The sequence below is a fragment of the Suncus etruscus genome, chromosome 7 (assembly GCF_024139225.1).
Source record: "Suncus etruscus isolate mSunEtr1 chromosome 7, mSunEtr1.pri.cur, whole genome shotgun sequence".
Classification (NCBI taxonomy): domain Eukaryota; kingdom Metazoa; phylum Chordata; class Mammalia; order Eulipotyphla; family Soricidae; genus Suncus; species Suncus etruscus.
This window is the reverse complement of record NC_064854.1, coordinates 71,546,482-71,559,069: the sequence shown is the minus strand read 5'-3', so window position 1 is coordinate 71,559,069 and position 12,588 is coordinate 71,546,482. Positions and strand designations below refer to the sequence as shown.

Sequence of the window (12,588 nt, the reverse complement as noted above, 5' to 3'; positions counted from 1 at the left end):
TCTCAAACTATGCTTTTTTTAATATCCTGTATATAAATCAGTATGATAGTTCTGTCTCTACCTTTCTTTCTGACTCATTTCACTCAGCATAAAACTAGCCATATTCATTCAAGAATAAGCAAATTTCATGACTTTATCTATTAGTTTTCAGGCACTTGGACTGTTTCTCAATTCTCGCTGTTGTGAATAGTATTCCAAATACTAGTCTAGGAATGCAGATGACTTTTCTGCACTTTATTTTTTGACTCGTTTGGCATGTCACTAGAAGAGGTATTGCTGGGTCATATGAAAGCACTAATTCTAGTTTTATTGAGGAATATCCATGGTGTTTTCCAAAAAGACTGGACCAGTCTACATTTCTACCAGCAGTAAATGAAAGTCTTGTTCTCCCTGCATCTATTCCTATACTTTTTTTTCTTTGTGATGTGAATAAGTCTGATGGTGTAAGATAATATCACATTGTGGATTTGATTTGAATCTCCCTAATGATAAATGACATGTAGCATATTTTTATGTACTTTTTGACAATATATATTTCTTCTTTGAAATTTCTTATTCATTTTTTCCCATTTTTTAATGGTGTTGAATGTTATTTCCTTGTTACCAGTGCCTTATTTATCTTAAATATTACCACCTTATTAGATGGATATTGGGTGAATAATTATTCTTATTCTGTTGACAGATTTCTATCCTGGTCATTATTTCCTTTGAGGTGAAGAAACTTCTTACTCTAATGAAATTCTTTGTTTCCACTTACTTGGTGACCATTGTTTTATGCTTGAATTGCCTTTAACTTTAATGTTATGGAGAGTTCTCCCTACATTTTTCTCTACTTTCCTTATACATTCAGGTCTTATTATAAATTCTTTAATATATTTTGATTATGTGCATGGTGATGGAAAGAGGTCTGAGTTCATTTTCCTGCAATTAATTTACCAGTTTTTTCCATCACAATTGTTGAATAAGATACTTTTTAATTAAACATTCTGGTCTTTAGAATAAAGCTGATCATTTATTAAGAATTGTGTTTGACAACTGGGGCTGGAGAGATAGCTAGAGATAGATAGATGGAAGTAGGGTGTTTTCCTTGTATGCAGAAGGACAGTGGTTTGAATCCCGGCATCTCATATGATCCTCTGAGCCTGCCAGGAGCAATTTATGAGCACAGAGCCAGAAGTAATCGCTGAGCGCTGCCAAGTGTGGCCTAAAAATACAAAAAAAAATAATAATAACCAATAACAACAACAACAACAAAAATAATTGTGTTTGATAATTAAATTTATTTTGAATAAAAGCTTAAAATAAAAGGGTGTCTTTGTATACTAAAACTGTTGGATTGAAACAGATTTGGGAGTATAAAAGGGAAAAACACAGGTGTCAAAACTAGAGAGAAGTCTAGAGTAAGATCTATTGATAAATTACCTTAAAGGGGGAAGGGGACTGAACATGCCAGAGAAAGAGAGTAAAGGGATCAAGACTTTTGCCTTTCAATCCTTGCATTGAATATGGTCCTCCAAACACCAGTAGGAGTGCCTCCTAAGCACCATCAGGTAAGATCCAACCTCTGACCTTCCCCCCCCAAAAAAAACTGGCAGATAAGAGGGTATAAAGTGGAGTATTAAAGTTAGATTTTTACATAATATATTAAGAATGGATTAATAAATTGAACATAAATAAAATTAGATTATTTAACACATACACATATCTCCATTCTTCATCCTTAACTAATTTCATTTTAAATAGAAAGTATTTAAGATTAATAAACAATTATTTTATATTTAATTTCAATTGTAGTGTTATTTTTAAATAATTTGAATATGCCCTGTGTACTCAAAAAATGCAAAGTGTGTATACAGTATAACATAATAGGAGATAATTCTTTTTCAGAACTGAAGGCCAATAATCACTGAATTCCTCTAGGTCATGGCGAAATTTTTTATTATCAATTGAGTTAAGAATAAAAATGCGGGCCGCGAGAGATAGCACAGTGGTGTTTGCCTTGCAAGCAGCCAATCCAGGACCAAAAGTAGTTGGTTCGAATCCCGGTGTCCCATATGGTCCCCCGTGCCTGCCAGGAGCTATTTCTGAGCAGACAGCCAGGAGTAACCCCTGAGCAACGCCGGGTGTGGCCCAAAAAAACAAAACAAAACAAAAAAAGAATAAAAATGCTATTTTTTTTACCAGTGTAAAAATTATTCTGAGTTCTTTAAGAAAATAAGTTACATAAGTTACCTTGAATTATATAAAATATTTTTTAAAATTAAAAATGTGTCTGAATGGGGGCCGGAGAGATAGCACAGAGGTAGGGCATTTGCCTTGCATGCAGAAGGATAGTGGTTCGAATAACGGCAATCAATATGGTCCCCTGAGCCTGTCAGGAGTCATTTCTGAGTGTAGAACCAGAAGTAATCCCTGAGCACTGCCAGGTGTGACCAAAAACCAAAAAAAAAAAAAAAAAAATGTGTCTGAAGGGACAGGGGTAGAGCCTTGCTTTACATAAACCAACCTAGATACAATCTCTGGCGCCTCTTATGATCCCAGAGATTCACCAGGATGACTTATGAGCATAGATCTAGGAATAAGCCTTGAGCATAGGTGGGTGCAACTTAAAAACCAATAAAATATAACAAGCAGTAGATGTGAAACTATACAAAATATCATTTATGGGATATTATATAATGACTGTTTGTTTTTGATTTTTGGGGCCACACCCGGCGATGCTCAGGGGTTACTCCTGGCTGTCTGCTCAGAAATAGCTCCTGGCAGGCACGGAGGACCATATGGGACACCAGGATTCGAACCAATCACCTTTGGTCCTGGATCGGCTGCTTGCAAGGCAAACGCCGCTGTGCTATCTCTCCGGGCCCGGGATATTATATAATGATTAGCTAAACTTTTCACATATGATATGTAAAGAAATAAAACAAGAAATAAACAATGCCCAATAGGGGAAAACTCAGTTTCTGATGGCAGAATTGGGATTCTCAAGGAACAGTCAGTGAACTGGAAGGTTGCTATGAGCTGGGCTACTTTTATTGCCTGACAGTTTCAGGCAGTTTACATTTAAAAGGTCAAAAGAATTCTCTGGACCTGTGATGCCTCCTAGTAATGATCTTGATATTTGCATAACCATTTTAAAGAATTTTCATTTAAAGCTTCGTCATTATAGAGAAATTAGATTTGCTCTATAATCAAAATCTTCCCTGTTTATATACACATAGAGATATTAGAAGGTATTTTGAGAGTTAGTATAAATGCAAATTTTATGCTCATGTTGCATGAGTGGAATGAAAGATTTATGACATAGCTATTAATTTATTAACAAAAATTACTCATTTTGAACTAATCATTGAAAATGCAATGCTAGTCTATATTGATTTTTTATTCCCATTAACATAGTAAAAATATTTAGTCACCCATTTCAATAAAATCATTTTATGATTTAATAACCAGGAAATCATGTTTTGACAGTTGTTAATACAATTAGCTACTATGGAAAAGTTCTGACAGAAACTTCTATATGTGAGTGTGTGTGTGTACACACACACGACAAATAGGTTTTATAAAAAAAATTGAGATGGGATAAAAAGATGTCAGTTTCAAACATAGAATATTTTGATCATAGCCTAAAGATAATCATAAAACTTATTTCCAGAAAAAAGCGTAGCTCTTTTAGAGATATGACATTTTTCTTCTTTTAAAAAAAAAACTATAGATTTTTTCTCTGAAATTGAATACTTACTTATTATGTATTTTGCTATATAAATTGTCATTGATAACACTAACGAATGTGTGTTTATTCCAAAATTTAGAGATAATATTTAGATAGCAAACAAATAAGACAGTTGTTTCCTTGGAGCCTTACTTGGATCTTAAAAAGAAGTTGATAGTCAGAAAGATAATATAGATGCTAGGACCTAATTGCCTTGAATGCAGCTATTGACGCTGGTTCAATCTCTAGCAAAATATTTATGTGATCTGCTGAAAACCATAAGGAATGACTAGAGCAGAGTCTGTAGTCAGCTCTGATCTGACCACAGCTAAGTGTGGCAAAGAATCTCCCCACAAGAAAAATAAAATGCATGATGAAATATTATTAATACTGATACCTAGTCAAAACTTTGTGATGAGGTAATATCATTGCCTAAATTCATTTTGTTTATTTTTATATTATTTTACATATGTATTTGGTTTGGGAACCCCTCCTAACAGTTTTCAGGGCTGAGCCCTGACTCTGCACTCAGAGATCATTCCTAAGGTGCATGGACAATGATATGGGATTCTGGGGATAAAAATCATGTCAATTGAGTATGACAATCACCCTATCTCTTTGCTATATTAACTCTCCAGTCTCCTACAAAATATATTTTTAATGGTGAAATATGCCCTCCTTTTTTCCAGTACGAAGATTCTTTCCTTTTTTAATTTTCATAATTTAATATTCTTAGAATAGATATGAAGCTTACTGTTGAAATCCACATTGTATTAGAGTAACTCAAATATTGTTTCCAGCTGGCAAATGGGTCACCTTTGTTACCTTCCCACATAACTGTAAATCTCATGTGATATACATTTGAAATACTTAATTTTGCAATGTGCATATGGTATAAAATTTTCTAGCAAGCTTGATAATTCAAATGACAATGTAAACTATTTTCTCAAAATCACTAACATGGTACTTTGTGTTTTTAGATACCACCATTCCCGAACTGAGTCCAAATGACTCATAAAACTAGGAAAATCTGGGGTCTTAGTGGTAGCATAGTGGTAGGGCATACTTTGCCTTGTATACTGCGGACCCAGGATGGATGAGGATTTGATTCCCAACATCCCATGTGGTCCCCTGAGCCAGGAGCAATTTCTGAGTGCAGAGCCAGTAGTAACCTCTGAGTGCTACCGGGTGTGTCCCCCCAAAAAAAACCACCCCCCAAAATAACCTTGTAAATACTATGTCAGTGCTTAATTATACATAATAGATATAAGGAATATTCTCTTTACCTTAAGTAGAGGACACATTTCTATATTATATGTTTACACAATATGTATCTTATTACATATATTGTGTAATTTGGTCAGTTTTATCTCTTACTGATTATCCAAACATTAATAAGAAATAATCACATTTAACTAATATTGCAGTCTTGCCAAAAAAAAAAAAAAAGAGGTAGCACAACATAGTAGGAATATTGCCCTACAGTTTAATATGGAAAAAAGAAATACATAACTGTGACATTTTTAGAAATATAAACTAAGTTTATTTTAATATAAGTAAATTTTATTTGCTTTTAAAACAAAGGAATTATAAAAGGATGAGAGAGAAAGAGGAATAAATGCCTGCGCATGAGCTGGCTGGGGTGGGGGATGGGTAAGATTGAAATTGGGAACATTGGTGGCAGGAAATGTTTATGCGTGAATGGTGGTGTACATTGTAAGGCTGAAACTTAATCATGAGCAACTTAGTGATCAGTGTTTAAAAAAAAAGAAGAAAAAGTGTTTGCTGTTAGTAGGTTCAGTTGTAAAGCGAAATAATTTAAAGTCAGGAGAGAAGGAAGAAAATAATTACTCTAAAACTGCCCATTCAATTATATTCCACTTTAAAAAGAAAAAAGAAACAGCAGTAACAAATTGATTATTTGCATAACATTTTGTTCTGGCCTTCAGGGCTAATGTCTTTATTTTAAGTATATTTTAAGAGTACAGATTTTATTGTACTGAGACACCTTCCTCTTCTTAATTAGTTTAGTAGAAGCCTCTGCCAAAAGAGAAAAAAGAAACATAGAATGATAAATTTTCTAAAAATCAAGCCATCTAATTTATCACAACATATTTTGTTAGCAACAAAATCTAAGTATGTATAGTACTTATAAAATAGCATTTAATAAAAATGGATCCTTTCTTCTGTCCACTTTTATAACTGAAATTATTTACAATAAGAATATAGTAACATATACTATTTACTATCTCCACTTTACTATAGAAATTCAAATTACACACGAGTTACCGTTGCTAGGAAACCACTTTCTATGTGGTTTCTATGTGCCTGCACATTCTTCTCATCTCTCCTCTTTGGTTATTTATTCCTAGTTAGAAGATAATCTTGCAGCTTGATGTCAGATGGAGAAAATAACAAGATTATGACACAAAATAAACTACAATAAAACCTTTCAGTAAAATGAAGGAAGAAAGAAAGAAAAGTACATAAATGGATAATTTTGTTGTATCCAAGAATTCTGTGGCTGTCTGTAGCATCAACGGCAAAACCAAGCTTCTGTTTTCTCTTTTCCAAACACTTGCAGACAGTCGACTGCACCAGATGAGTCCCCAGAACATTTTGTTAAATTCTTGAAGTAATTTCTTATCAAAATGCTTACATTTTAATTTTTTCTTTTTTCCCATTTCTCTCAATCTGTTTTATACAGATATCCCATTTTGATTTTGATTTTTACCAAAGTACAAATAAACAAAATGTTTTCAAGCATATGACAGTGAATGTTTAAAACAGACTACTTTTCCCTAGCTAATCTAAAACTATTCTCTCCCCAAGAAAACAATTAAAAAATTAATGAAGACAAAGGTGCTTATAAATAACTATTAGAAAGAAGTCATACTGTGTAAAATATAGTTTGGATGTGAAGCTACAACTATTTCCAAGCTTGACATTTTACAGTGAAATTAGGTGCAACTTCTTATTAATGTGCATATTCCCTCCCTTTTTGCTAAAGTGTTCAGCTGATATTTGATGATAATGGACTTCAATGACTAATAGGAGATGTTAGAATTTAACAGTATTTTAAGGGAATCTAGGATTATAGGATCAAGAAAGTGACTATAATGAGAGGAAGGTGAGTATGGTGGGCCTATGTTTTCTGTAAAATGGACCTGTGGTGAATTGTAAAGAGCTGTTTTTTTCTCTGGGACCTACTGAGAACATGGAAGTACGATATAAGTAATTTGAACTCCCACACTAATGTAATTATGAGATGATTATGATAATAGTTTTCAGAGAAAGATAATATTGATGATGAATTTGAACTGTTTTTTGGTCTGTTCAGTGGCCATGATAAATGTATGGTGTTACATGGAAAATCAAATAGAGAAAAAGTGACCCAAGCTGAGAAAAAATGTTGTTATCCTAATATTTTTTAATCATTCCATATAGCTAAAGACTTACAAGAGGTTGTGTGACTTCCTATGAGCTTTAAGTATGCCAAACTGAACTGGCATACAAAAGATAATGTATTTTTAAACATTTCTGCTTGTATTATTAAGGAAATAAAAGAATGTATTGGGAATTTGAGAGTTGGTAAAGATAACTATAGTGAGATTGGATTTTATCTAAACAGTAGAGTCATTAAGAATATATTTCTATATGCTTTACTTTTATTTTAAAGCAGAACAAAATTTTATTTTGTCAGACACAAGTCCCATACTGACAAGTCAGGGCTGTCTCCCAGAGGAGATGATCCCTGCCAAGGTGACAACCCAGTTTATATAGGAAGAATATACGGATGGTTCTAGCTTCTGATGATTTTTAAAATGACTGGCTGTTGTTTAGGGTCCCTTCTTAAAGCTCCCTTGTGTCCTTTCCAGACAGGCTACTTGGTATGGCCAGGTAACTTGGGGCATTGTTAATGGAAACTTAGGCCTGAGAAAGAAAAGCCTAAGATGTCTACAGCATGTGTTCTTTTACAAAATGGCGTCTATGCTTGTTTAAAATCCAGGGTCCCACACTTCCTTCTCATCTTTTGGAGCTGAATCAAATCCTTGACTCTCCTTAAGGTTCCTCATTCCTGTCACTGCATATGGGCACATACTGGACTCTCAGAATAACCATCTTAACTGTACCTATGTGTGCCTGAATAAAGTGGATAAGTATGCAAGGTCCTACTGAAAGCGTCACAAAAAGAATAAAGAGTAGCCTAGCCAGGGAGTTATCCTGGACAATTGAGTGAAACATTGTTCATATCGGAAGACAGAATCTTTCCACTCCTGCAAACTGGCCTTCACCTGCTACAGCATCCCCTGATGAGCCCCATCTGTCTCCTTGGGCCAAACACTCTAGTCTATACCTTGTTTGAAGAACCTTAGGTACAAACTCATCCGGTACTTCAGGGCCACTTCTGTTAAGGAGTCCAGAGGGTGCTTTAGATGAATGCACAATCAACAATCTTTGGCAATATCTGGGGAAGTCTGATACGGCTCTCTTCTTCTCCATGCTTGATGGTGGGACTTACACTGGCACCTTAGACAGTGTTAAACTACTGGCTCCTTCTTCCTTCTTATTTGCCTTAACTGATGCTTCCTTACTAGGAAGTAACTCTAAGTGCATTTTTAAAGGCCCTACTTATACTTGGGCCAAGACACCCTACTTATATTTGGGCCAAGACAGTTGTAATTAACATCACTCCCAAAACTATACCTGAAATTTCCAGTGTTTACCTCTTGGTCTGGCTTCCTCTAATGCAGGGGTCTCAAACTCAATTTACCTGGGGGCCGCAGAAGGCAAAGTCGGGGTGAGGTAGGACCGCATAAGGGATTTCGCTTACTGAATATTCGCAATAAAAAATCGCATTAGTAAGAAAAAAAAATCTCAAAAAATCGCATTAAACATTTGCATACCCTGAATGGAACTGGTCGGGGTATGCGAATGTTTAATGCGATTTTTTTTCTTACTAATGCGATTTTTACTGCGATTATTCGGTAAGCGAATAATCGCGAATACCACGATATTTGAAGGCCGGCCGCGGGCCACAAAATGTTTAACAGAGGGCCGCAAACGGCCGGCGGATATCGAGTTTGAGACCCCTGCTCTAATGCTTTAAATGTGTACTGCCAGGTGCTCGAGATGTATGCCAGGTGACTTCCCTTACACATTCCTATACCAACAGTCTACCTCTCCAACATCGTGGGGAACTCTCTTCTGGACATCCATTATATGAGAATGCTTTCAGGGCAACTTCCCTATCCTGAGACCCATACTCATGGGGTACACCCACTTTTCTTTTAAACACACATCAGTGGTGGGAGATCTTGTGGAGCATAATTGGAAGCCCCAAATAAATCGCATACGTCAAAGTTTAGGGGAGGGATTGCCAAAGTGACAGTTTGACCCAAAAAAACTACATCCACACTCTGACTAAGATCTTGTATATAGTCCACAAGAAAATCAGGTATTCATTCTTGTCAATTGTCAGTCGTCCCACAGTCACTGCTGTCAGCAGGAGCATCAGGATGATCTACATTCTGTCTTGTTCCTGGGAGCTCAATCAGCTGGATCTACAGGTTGTCCTCATTCAGGCTTTGACTCTCCACTTCGAGGAACAAGGAGGTTCCAGCATATTCTTCAATCCTACTATTTAAATAGCTATTGGGGTGGAGAGAACAATGTAGGACCCAAAAATCCAGTTGCCTTGGAGAGAGAGGCTGTAAGCATCCTTGCCTTTCCTGCACTGGGTCAGATAGAAATGCCATCCACACCTGTTGCCAATATTTTCATTACCCTTAACATTATAGGGGAAGCCATCCTTTCCTTATACCACCTATATTCTTTAAATGTTAGTGACCAGTTCCTTCTTTCCAACTGCCCCAACCTCTGGATTAGTTAAACTTAGTCTAATTTCCAACTGATGTCAATAGCTTTAGTTGAATTTCTGTGGCTCCTTCTGCCCTTATTTCCTGATGACCTATTTCACATTTTCCCAAGAGTTTTAACCACCTTAGCATTCATCAAAGGGGAATGTGGGTGAAGGACCATCTTCTATTAATTCTTCAGAATGGCAAAGCACTCTAGGCTCTACCTATAAGAATGGGTGAAATCTCATGCTACCTTCACTCTTATGAAGTTTCAGGCAATTGACTAGTTTTGTTCTTCAGTTATCAACATCTGAAACAGATCAGATCAATTAAATAGAGAATTATTAATTAAATTGATCTGGCCCCTCTATCCTTGGGAGGACAGATCAGTAGAAGATGTTCACTCTGGGACAATGGCACAGATTAAGCAACAGAAACCAAAGCATCATAGCATTATATCTGTTTCCTGAGTATTTTTGGCATCTGTGTGAGGTCACCCTGCTAGTCTTCCTCAGGATATGCTCTCTAGTATTATAAGTGTTTCAGAAGAGGAGACCCAGGACTCCAACTAGGTTTATTAACAGCACATAAAACTCAGTTCTGAGTTACTTCTAATGACAGCAAAAATTCTCCCTAGTTAAGTTTTGGCTCCCACTATTCTTGCCAGACTGGTACAGCTTTCAGTTTCTTATGATCAGTCTATTACAACTAATAAGTACACTTTCACATGGGTTATCCCAAAGGAGTGGGCTTTAAGTTAAACCTGCTAGAATGGATTTAATTCAGTCAGCTACATTAAAAAGTTCCATTTTCTTCACCTTTATTTTCCTTCACCTTCCACCTTCATCTTGAATATTGACAGATAGCTTAATAAACTTGACTTATTCCTTTGCATAAACCCAGCAAAACTGAAGACATCTCCATTTGGGGCACCAACCCCCAGAGAATTTCTGGGGATTGGTCAAGGAGAAAGCAGGTGATTTACCAATAAAGGTATTAACCTGTAACATCAGAGTTACCCAGGCTTGGCCAATGTAAAGATGCAAAGATCAGGTCAACATGATGAGCAGAACATGGCCCTTGGCCTCTCACCCTCTATAGGAGTGTACTGGAGTGAATCTGTTCCAACATTCTCCAGTGTTTAGAGATACTTTGATCAGCAGAACTTTTCTCAATGCTGAGAGAAGGACCCAGGCTGTGACCAGTCCATGAAGATCTAGACATTTCTAGATGATTTTTGATTTCCCTAAGCAAATCTGCCTCAATGGTCTCATTGAGATTAGTAGATACTAATACTAATACTAATAATACTAATACTAATACTAATAATGGACCTGCTTGCCACTTCAGTTCAACCCCTTTCAACTCTATTTTCTTTTTTTTTTTTTTTTGGTTTTTGGGCCACACCCGGTAACACTCAGGGGTTACTCCTGGCTATGCGCTCAGAAGTCGCTCCTGGCTTGGGGGACCATATGGGACGCCGGGGGATCGAACCGCTGTCCGTCCTAGGCTAGCGCAGGCAAGGCAGGCACCTTACCTCTAGCACCACCGCCCGGCCCGACTCTATTTTCTTGAAAAAGGATTCTAGGTCCTAGCTGACCTTTAAATTGCCTGTCTGCATGAGGCGTAATCCTCACTAGAGAGAGGAAAACTTTCTGCTGCATTTATGCAAAAGAACATACTAACATGAAGCATCAAAAATACTGAATTTGCCAAAAAAAAAATGAAGGCAATTTTTGTCAATTTACAGAACATACAAAACAACCAGTATGCATATAATTTTTTCTAAGTAATAGAATTTTTATTTTACTTTATTTTAATAATATCTTTAAGCACCATGATTACAAACATGTTTGTAGTTGGGTTTCAATTATAGAAAGAATACTCCCTTTTACCAGTGCAACATTCCTACCACCAATGTCCCCCATCTCCCTCCTGCCTACTCCCTGCCTATATTTGAGACAGGCATTCTATTTTTCTCACTCACCACCATTGTCATGATAGTTGTTAATGTAGTTATTTCTATAATTGTATTTAACCATTCTTTGTGGTAAGTTTCATATTGTGGGCTGCTCCTTCCAGCCCTCATCTCTATTGTCTCTGTGTATTATTACATTAATATATTTTATTTTTATATGGGATTTTTCTTAAATCCTGTAGATAAGTTTGTCTACCTCTCTCTCTCTCTCTGACATATTTCAATCAGGATAATAGTTTCCACGTCTGTCCATGGATAGGAAAATTCCAGGAATTCATTTTTCCTCACAGCTGCTTAGTATTCCATTGTGTATATGTATCAAACTTTCTTTAGCATCTCTTCTGCTATCGGGCATATGATTTGTTTCCAGATTCTGGTTATTGTAAGTAGAGATGCAATGAATATAGGTGTGCAGTAGGCAATTTTGTATTTGAATGTTTTGTGTTTTTGTATTCCTAGGATATATCCCTAGGAGTGGTATAGCTAGATCATATAGGATATCAATTTCCAGGTTTTGAGGAATCACTATATTGTTTTCCTTAAACTAGACAGCATTCCCATCAGCAGTGAATGAGAGTTTCTTTCTTTCTACATTCCTGCCAGCACTGATCTTGTTCTTTGTGATGTGTGCCAGTCTCTGTGGCATGAGATAGTAACTCATAGTTTTCATATGTGTTTCTCTGATGACTTGGAAAACTTGATTTCCTGTAATTTATAAAGGTCCTATTTTTTGAGAGCACTGTAAAATGAGTCTAGAGTGTCTAAGTTCCTTTTCCATAGAATTCTCTATATAAAATATTAGATCATTTCTAATTTAAATACATAAAATAATAATAGCAATCCATTATTTACAATATTTGTAATCAAATACTTTCACTCTCATAGAATTCAATCCTTTTCCCCCCAACATTCGTAACTCCATCCAATATCTATCTTACATAAAACACACATCTAGGGGCCAGAGAAGTAGCATAGTGTAGGGTGTTTGCCTTGTACAGAGCTGACCCAGGATGAATGAAGGCTTTATCCCCAGCATC

The 12,588-nt window shown here is 36.1% G+C and overlaps 1 protein-coding gene across 1 annotated transcript in view; it reads left to right on the top strand.

Moving 5' to 3' along the window:
* Window positions 1-12,588, top strand: part of ADGRB3 (adhesion G protein-coupled receptor B3) — an 898,471-nt gene that overhangs the window by 830,999 nt on the left and 54,884 nt on the right. The window lies entirely within an intron of this gene.